Raw genomic sequence first — 8680 nt, 5'->3', positions numbered from 1 at the left:
CTTTGTAGCACGTAGGCGTGTGTGGAGGATGCTGAGGGTGATTCTGTGAGCATCCAGAAAGCTTCCCCTGCCCGCAATCAGATCTTGAACTGTGGACAAAACAAGAGCTGTTGTTGTCTCCTTGCTAACCTGCTGCAGGCTCTTCCCTTCACCCGCTGCTGGCCAGTAATGTGGGAACCCACAGCATGCCACTCACATACAGGAAAGCATGTTCCCTGTCTCATTATTCATGAGCTGTACCCACAGGTACTGGTTGTTCAGCTTGCTGAATATTTGCCTGAATAATTAGGAGGGAGCTGAATCATTCTTAGACCAAATTCCAGTTTTCTTGCTCCTCCTACTTCACTGTTAGGCTTCACTTCTCACAGCTCTCCTGTACATAGTGGGGAATGAGAGTTTAAATACTATCAGATAGAGTCAATAAATTCCTCATCCTCCAAAAATGCTAGAGGATCTGCTAGAACTGCTTAGTAGCACATATTGTGACAGAAATCCTCATGCTGCAGTGCAAACGTTGCCCCTCATCCCCCCTCCTTCCCCCTCAACTCCTGGGATAGAGTCGTCATGTTCCCAAATGCCACAGAATATATCCCTTCCCTCAGTCAATATAAGAGTAACTATAAGAACAAGGCAGTTGTTTCTCCTAAGCTTAATTGGCAATTCTCATTATCTATTTAATGATTCTGCACTATGTTGTTTCATTAAAATACATCATTTTATTACAGATATAATTTCTGCTGCAGCAGAGCTTGAAAATAAACCTTAAACTGAACCCAGTTTTCTTGCTGGAAACATACCTTTCATCCTCCTCCCACTCCCTCCCTCCCTCCTCTCTCTTCCTTTTACCATCCCTTATTCCTCTTTCTCTAAGTTATGCTGCATTTTACTTTGGCTTCACTGAATTTTCCTCCCTGGCTTTTGATACCAGGAGCCAAATTCATCCCTGCTGGTATCCAATGAACTGAAATTCTTCCCAAAGGCGTTCTTGGGCTGAATCCAAACACTCCCAGCATTTTGCTGTACTGGTAGCTTAGTCAAAACAACACTTCAGAATTTTGCTTTTGCTTCCCTTATCTACTGTTAATATGAATTATTAATCAGTACTAGTATTGCTCTCTTGAAAACCATGCTTCATTTCAAAACCACCTATCAGACAAGCTGTCTGACTGAAAATGTCTTTTTAACTTTCTGTGAAATTGCAGAGTGTGTGCACATGGCCAGCCTGGATTTCAGACCCAGGCTCACTCTGGGATTCCTCTTGCCATCTGCAGTGCCTACCTAACCGAAGAACTGAGTACTATTAGCCCATGCATCAGCTGGCTGGGAAAGATTTGCTTTCTCAAACTGCCATTTAAGATGCTAAATCTGTTTGCTGATCAGGCTGCTGTTCTAGATCCCTCACCTGGCAGGGAGAGTGCATGTGTCTGTGTCTGCACAGTGTTGATCTTGTACTGTTAGTTCTGTATTTACTGCCCTTAAACCTGATAGGTTCTCTCCTGTGGTTTCTGTGTGCACAGTTCATTAGATAGTCTAATGCATCAGAGAGCCCCTCTTGTCTGAGAATTCCTTTGTCATATATTTAGCAAACTTTTGACTGCTGCCTTCCAAATGAGACTGAAGGATGTATTTTTGCAGGAGAGGGTGAGAATTGCAAAGCACGATCCACAGTCACGTTTTTCGGTGGGGAACTACGGAGCAGGGGAGGAGGAATCACCCGCAATTCTTTCTCCTTCTCGCCCGCGCTTTCTCTCTCCTCCTCCTCCCTCCCCACCCCCACACAACCATAACACGAGATGAACGCATTCCAAAATACAGCTGCATTGCCTTCCCTCTCTTCTGGTTTTCCCTGCCATGGCAAAAGGGGGGCGGGGGGGAGGGAATAATATGATGAGGGTAGAATTATCGCTAATGTGGGATGGATGTTTTGATTCTGTGTCATTCGCAAAGCCACTGGAAAAGCTTGTACGTGTGGTGTCAGAGTTAAAAACAGACAGTGCCTAGTTATTGCTCACAAGAGAGGTACAAACAGGGAAAAGGGAGGCTTTGCTGATCATCTGTAGGTCTGGATGGTTCCATAAATGAGGACATGAAGGCTTGTGGAATGAGAAGGCAGGGACGACTGAGGTTATGAAAGAGTGTCGCACTTCAGATACAATCCCCATCTTTCATTAAAATCCCCATTAAAAGATGAATTTCACAGAAATGCATTTGTACAAAATGAAAGGATTTCCTGCCCATTAGACCTCACACTGGAGACAGCTCCATTTGCTTCAAATTAGGTACACTCTGAATGAATATTTTAATTAATCCAAGATAAGTAAAGCAGACTCTTTCCTGGAACAGAGTTACTGCGTTCCTCCTTGGCAGCAATGGGATGTGCTCACTCTGCTGTGTGTATGCACATACATGCCCAGGATTTTTTATTTATTTTTTAAAATGTCTCTCTCTCTCATCTTTGAGCCCGTCCCTCAAATGATCAGTTACCAACACACGTCGTTAACCATGAATTTCCGTGTTTGGCTGCTCTTGCTTAGGAGGGAGGTTGGAGGGGTGGGAAGGAAGGAGGAGAGGGGGAATAATCAGATTAACACACCCAGACCCCTGGCAGGATGTTCTAAGAAATAACAAGAGAGAGAAGGAAGAATTCACACATAAAAATAGAAGCTCACGTAGATTGGCCATATATGGAGTACCGGGGACTTCAGAGGGATACCCTCTTCGGACCACCCCTTTGGCGGAGGAAATCGCTGCTTCAGGAGGCCCCCTTCCCCCCCTCCCCAGGCGATTCACCCGCAGTCGCGCTCAGCCCCCAGTCCCAGCCTCGGCCCACTGGTGCTGCGCCCCTCAGGGCACCTCCCCAGGGAGGCCGCGGAGAGGCGGTTGCGGAGGGGTGGATGCGGAGAGGCGGAGGGGCCGCCTCATCGGCGGTCTGCGGTGCGCGGAGCAGTGCAACGGCGGCGATGACTCAAGCCCGCCCGGCTCGCTCGGTCTCCCTCCCGCTCCCGCCTCCCTCTCCCCCCCCCCTTCTCCCCCCTCCTTCTCCCCCCCCCCCCCCCCCCCCCCCCCTTTCCGGGGAGGTCTATTAAAAGCTGCTGACGTAGGAGCGGACGGCCATCTTTGATGAGGGCACGGCTCCTGGTCCATTGAAGAAGCAGACCCGGGGAGGTCAGCAGCGGCTGTCCTTGCCTCCCAGCTGCGGCACCGATCTACCGACCCCGCAGCCGCGGCCCGGCGCAGCGCTCCATAACCCAGGTAAGGGTGGGAGACCACCGGGGGGCTGGCTGGACGGGGGAAGGAAGTGGTCTAAATGAAAAGGAAATGAAAAATGGATATATTTGAAGAGGGACCTGTTTGGCGTTTTGTCTCCAGGCTCTGGGCTACTACAGAAATGGAGGAGGGCAAGAAGAGGGTTGCAATTCCTCCCCTGGCAGGAGCCGGGGAGGAAGCCGGGTCTGCTTCTCTGCCAAGCCAAGCTCTTTTGGGTGGCAGGAGGCTGGAGGAGAAGGGAAGCCCAGTCAAGGTCGAAGGAGAAGGGGAACCAGCGCCATTCCCCTCTGGGTGCAGGAAGAGTGGTCCGCGGCCGCTCTGTCCTGCTTGGCCGGATTGGGCTGCTGCCGCCCGGGGCACTGCAGCGCCCTTCCCGCGCCGCACCGCGCCGGGCTGCAGCGGCGCTTCAGCACCACGGACAGAGGGAGATTCAGCACCGCGGAGAGCGGCCAAGTCTCTCTTTAGCGGGCAAAGCTCGTCGGGCAAAGCTCGTCGGGCAACACCTAGGAGGTGGGGCAGCACCTCGGGGAGGGGGTTCAGAACCCCGGTAAGTCGGGAAGCACAGGAGGAAGGGGGTTCAGCATCCCCTAAGGAGGGCAACACCGCGGACAGGGGTTCAGCATCGCGCGGAGCTCTACGTGGTGCCCCCAGTGCGGCCGTGACCGCTGGGGACGTACAGGGCTGGCCACGCCGCGGAGGCGGGCGTGCTGCAGCGCCCTGCAGCTCCGCGCCTCACCCTCCCGGGCTGTCCTTTTTCGGCGAGACCCCGCCATAGCGCACGGGAAGCGCCTTTCTCGATTGGAAAGGGCGGAGAACTCGCTTGCAGGACAGGACCACTGGCAGGAATTGCTGTGGTCGTATGGGGTTCCCCGGCAACTCAGAACGCGGAGAGGGAGAAAATAGTAAAACGGGAAAATAACTTCAGTTCCTGCAGTTAATCGGCATTTAGCACTTTGGCCTCTCTCCCTGCCCTTTCGTGGGTGCAGAGGTATTTGTGTGAAGGGAAGGGTGGAGGTTACGTAATGCCTAGCCCGCGGAGTCCCTTCGATGCCGGGCATTGCCCACGGGAATGAGCGGCAGCCCCTCGGGGCTTTCCTGCCCTCCAGGCCCCTGGCGCTCACTCTCTGTGGCGTCTCGGGCACAGTGTGCTGCGGGGTCCAGTGTCGAGCGCTCCCCAAACCGTGGTGGGGGCTGAGGTCTATTCGGTCCCTTCGCGGCCGCGCTGCGGAGCCCGATGCCTTACGTAACGCGCTGCCTGGGCTGCCCCATCACGGCCGGGCAAATCCCTTCTCTCTCGGCTCTGGCGATTCTCCCTCCGGTGTCCTTCCCACTCTCCAGACTCTGCAAACCCCTCGGTGCGGCTTATTGCTGGTGAAGTTAGTGACTTCGCTGATCCGTGCACGGCGAATAAACAAGGGGAGAAGGGAGAAGTGGGGATCGGACTGCACGGCCAGACACTGTGCTGCGTAGCTGCGTCAAACTGGGGTCGCGGGATCTGCCAGATTTACGTGCTTGGCTTGAATAATTGCTGCTGGTTTCGTTCCCAGCTGTAAGCGGCGGGGGAGCAGTGGGGAGGCGAGGCGAGGGGGGGAGGTGGAAGGAGGGCCGGTCTGCGGCACAGCCCGGGGGTGGCAGAGCAGCCTCACAAACTGTACCTGGCTGCTGCCAACCCTGGCTGCAGCATCTGCAAGGACATGCCTGTCCTCCACTCCACACACCATTCAAGCTCTGGCCAGCGAGCAACTCTCTAGCGGGTACACCTGGGGAAGCAACTCTCTCCTGGGCCCCCCATCTCCCTGCACGTGCCTGCATCACAGGCAAAACCACCAGTGTGGGGAAAAAGCAGCAGCAGTTTTCTCTTGCTTCTGCATAGTGCACAAGGGGTCAGCTGAACTGAAGATTTTGATACCCAGGATGAGAGCCAAAAAAGACAACGGAAGTGATCAAACTAAAGGTGCAGTCAATCCTAATCTGCAAAAGCAAGAGTTTGAGGTTACCTCTGAGGTAGAGAGGAATAGAAGAAACCCAGCGTGTTACAAAACAAAATGCAGATAAATAATAATGCTCAAATAAATGCAGCTTAACTTTCCTTCTACAACTAACTAGAACATTAGAGTGGAATTAACAGGAGCACTCAGAACCAGGCTTTGTGCCATCAGGCACAAACTGCAGAATCTAGATAGTATTGAACCTTCAAAATCCATCTAATGAGATGCAGCTCCAACTTGCAGATTTATTGCACTGGAGGTGGGAGCTGCTGTTCAGGTCAGTGCAAAGCTTTCATTTGTCTCCGTATGCTTTAGGTACAGCAACTCGTAGCAAGGTTAAAGTGCTAAGCCAAATAAAGCAGCATCTCTACCTAACGCTTGCACTGCTTTCACTGAGCAAAGTAACAGAACAAAATACTTCCCTGTGAGCATGAACAAACTCAGCAGTTTTTTATACCCACGTGTCATGTGGCCACAGCTTCTGCACACGTAGCAACTCCTCAGGTTAAAATGGAAAGCATATGGCACAGCATAGAGCTTGCCTTGTTAACAATTTCCTCTCATGTCTATAGGGCCTACAAAGAGAAGAAACTGGTTTCCCTTTGCTTTGGCTTGTCATACAAGTACTCTTCTTCTCATATTGTTCCTGAATCTCTGTCATAACTTGTTCTAATACAGGCACAGTACTTTCATCTGTATATATATACACACTCACATTCATTTCCATGATTTCTGGGGTTATGAGATATGTAAAAGCCACAAATGTAGACTGATTTTGCAGCCTTCACTGGGATTTTTCTGCCTGTGAGGTTTCATCCACCATTACCAATGCAGTCACCTTTGGGCTGGACAAGTGCCAGGCAATTGGTAACAATAAACTTGTTCAAGTGTTTTAGAGCATCTAAGACAGAGAAGAATTCATTGCTTGAGAGCTGCAGCAGGATGCAGATCTGAGGCAGATCACAAATACCTTTAGGAAATGGGCACCAAGGCTCACATCTCTACTCCTGAGAGTGCTGGGTACAGTTTGTCAAGGCCATTGGTTGTCAAAGAAGAGTTATGCCTTTTTAGGTCATTACTTTTGAACCCCAAATGAGATCTCTGTCCTTAGCCTCAATAAATTCTGACTTTCATCCCTGACCTTGTAGATTTAGATTGCTGCATTGTATTGCAACAAGCACTTCTTCGAAACACACATTATATTCCTAGTTCTTGTCTGTCACCCTTGTGTTACTCCCTCCACAAACACTTAGACACGTGCTCCCACCAGCAAAATCTGCCTCTCATCAGATGATAGCTTTTAATATCCTCTCCCACATCCCATTGAATTGTCAAGGATTTTCCTTTCCAGAAAGCACAAAGTCAACTTCATAGGCTCAGAATAGTTTTTTCTTCTGCTTTTTGATGGCCCTGTGGCTGATGAGAGCCTTAAAAGCAGATTTGAACGGCCTTGAGGAAGTGTTTGAACCACTTTCCAGTTTAGCTGGAAATCTAGCTTTGCCTTTCCATCCTTCAATTTGTTCACTTTTTATTTCCCTATCACCACATCTTCATTCTCACCTATAATCTTCTTTTGACTACTGTTGAAGATCATGATGAAAGAACCTTGGGCAAATTATTATGATCCTGATGTGAAGGCAGATGGGCATGGACTTCTGACTCTGATAATTCCAAGGAGTCTAATCTTCCATTGGTGAGGTAGACTTTGCATGGTGCTCTGAATAAGCTCCCCATTCTGGCTGTGTGCTGCTAGAGATGAGTGGAGGGCATGGAGAGGTTTCCACTCCCAGCAATGAATGCACATTGATCAACTCTGCAGTCCAAGACAAAACCCTGCACATCATTTTGTGGGGCTTAGGACAAAGGAAACATGGGGCAGGTTAGGTTTTTCAAAGCATAATAGGTACTGTGTACATGTCCCCTCAGAAATATGCTGCCATGCTGTAGTTCTAAAGAGAATCATTGCATTAGAACTCGTTGGTTGTGGTGTTTGGTGTTTGGGGTTTTGTTTTTTTTTTTATATAATGAAAGACAGGAGATCTTATCTTGGCCACTGGTTAAAAGCTGAATTCTAATGCAAGCACAGGGAGGAGAAGAGTGAGATATTAAGTAATTAATCATGCCTCTTCCTGGCCTTTGAAAGCTGAAAGTTAAACATGTTCTGTCTAGCTATTTAAAAGAACAAAAGAAGGTTTTGGTTGGGTTTTTTTAGAGCTAACAATACTCTATTTAACTTTTTAAAATGGGATTTCACTTACTATTGGGCCACATTGTAAATTAGTGTGAATTAGCATAAATCAGTGCTGTGCTACATGGCAAGATGATGAACTCTGGAGCTGGGGTTCATCACTCACATTTTAAACCAGAAGCTGCCACACTTGCTGATGGAGCAGGATTTTCTCTAAGTAGAAGCAGCTTGAAATGCTATCTTCCGCAACCCCTAATTTTTGCCAGCCTGGTTTCATTGCCACAGAGTCTCACAGACAAGGTTCCCACAGTTAATCTGCCTCAGAAATGGTGACAGTAAGCAATGATGAAGCAGCAGAGGAGGAATATTGCATGATATGGCTGTATTTCAACTTGGGTTCTGCTGCACTCTGCTGGCACAGAGCACCAGCAGAACTTTTTCTGTGGTGTGAAACACAGGACACAGCTGATTTTTTTCCTGGAGGCACACTGGAAAGACTGAGCTGTATAAACAGATTTGTAACAAGATGAAACCTACACTTGCAGGTACATCTTGATTTCACAGACTGCACTTCTTAGCAGTAGCCATTAATTTTTCATTCAGATTGGGAAGTAGAATGAATTTTTCCTGTGTTTCAATAAATATATAGGGAAATTATGCTTTCACCAAGCTTTGTAAAGTACTTTTTTGTTTGGTTTTTTTTTAACATTTGACTACTCAGATATATTATTGGTAGAGTAGAAGTATAAAACATCAGAAGCAAAGTCAAGCCTCACTGTACACATTTCTGAAACAGCAAGAGAACTGCTCTTACCCATTTTTTATGTAATTATAGTTTCCTTTGTGCCTTTATCATGACAGTTATTGTACCAGAGTTTACTGCTAGAAACGGTGAACAAACCAATCGTTATCACAGCCTGTGTCAGTGCTACACAACTAAAATTTCCATCCTAGACATGACAAAAGGAAGCTTCATGTAGATGATTTTTGAAATTAAAGCAAGATTTGCTTTTTCTTACTCAGACCTGACCAATTAATGGGGAGGAACACTTACAAAGGCACTGCAGAGTGCTTGGTAGGGCATGTGTGTAATTTCATACTGATTGGTTCCAATCCACCTTTCCTCAGTATCACATCCTTTCTGAAGAGCCCAGGCAGCAAATCTCCAAAGGTTTTCACAGTCACTAGCCTGTCAAAGAGACTAGAAGACTGGTGTGGAGTGAGTTAAAAACTAAAG

At 48.4% G+C, this 8680-nt stretch overlaps 1 protein-coding gene across 2 annotated transcripts in view; it reads left to right on the top strand.

Annotated features, from left to right (window-relative positions):
- The first annotated feature begins 3099 nt into the window (after window positions 1-3099).
- Window positions 3100-8680, top strand: part of SNAP25 (synaptosome associated protein 25) — a 64007-nt gene continuing 58426 nt past the window's right edge. The window contains exon 1 of one of the 2 annotated variants that reach the window (XM_068153179.1): window positions 3100-3252. The gene's annotated coding sequence lies outside the window, so the exon portion shown is untranslated. The remainder of the gene's footprint in view (window positions 3253-8680) is intronic. The other variant, XM_068153178.1, reaches the window with a different exon arrangement.

Source organism: Melanerpes formicivorus, unplaced genomic scaffold, assembly GCF_026170545.1.
Source record: "Melanerpes formicivorus ecotype bairdi unplaced genomic scaffold, bMelFor1.0.p_v2 SCAF_25, whole genome shotgun sequence".
NCBI classification, from domain to species: Eukaryota; Metazoa; Chordata; class Aves; order Piciformes; family Picidae; genus Melanerpes; species Melanerpes formicivorus.
This window is presented reverse-complemented; position numbering and strand designations above follow the sequence as displayed.